Below are 722 nucleotides of genomic sequence, written 5' to 3'. Positions count from 1 at the left end.
GTTTTATATCAAACAACTTTTATAATACTCATTTTTATTGTTATAATATTTTACAAATTTTAAGGAACATGACAAAAAAAGATATTGTAGGTATTGAAGAGGGGGTCTCTGGGAGGAGTTGGGGTACAAAAGGGAAACAAGAATGTGATTTAATTCTATTTACTCAAAATATGTTTTTAAATGTTAACAAATTCAGACAAATTGAAATCATGTAACTTTTCTCATCATAATACAATAAAAGTTAAAAAAAAATATTATGTATTCCCATTGCGTGTAACTTCTATTGTTAAACACACCTTGACTTTTGTTATAGTACATCTGATGGCGATTGTATAAGTCTACCTTAACCTAACTCCGAGCTTGCCAGGTGAGTTTGTATGTATCTGTTAATCTCTGAGAGAGTTGGGATAGATGAGGAAATCTCTTCTATCAGGCTTAGAAATTTACTAATGAGACAATCTTGTCTAGTCTAATGCCAAGATCTAAAAAGATTGGAGCCAGATATACCTACCTATAAATCCCAGATCAATGTTTAGAAATGTAATTGGGCTCTATTATTTATACCTCCCCCTTCCTTACTTCACCGACAACATAGCACCAATAAAGATCTGTTGCTGCTTCCAAGAGATTGTATCTGTATGATGTCCCAGCAGAGTGATATCAAGGGTATGAGTTCAGAGAAGGTAGCCACCGTTAGCAGGACCCCAACATGGGCAGTATTG

The sequence above is a fragment of the Mastomys coucha genome, unplaced genomic scaffold, assembly GCF_008632895.1.
Source record: "Mastomys coucha isolate ucsf_1 unplaced genomic scaffold, UCSF_Mcou_1 pScaffold14, whole genome shotgun sequence".
Classification (NCBI taxonomy): Eukaryota; Metazoa; Chordata; class Mammalia; order Rodentia; family Muridae; genus Mastomys; species Mastomys coucha.
This window is presented reverse-complemented; position numbering follows the sequence as displayed.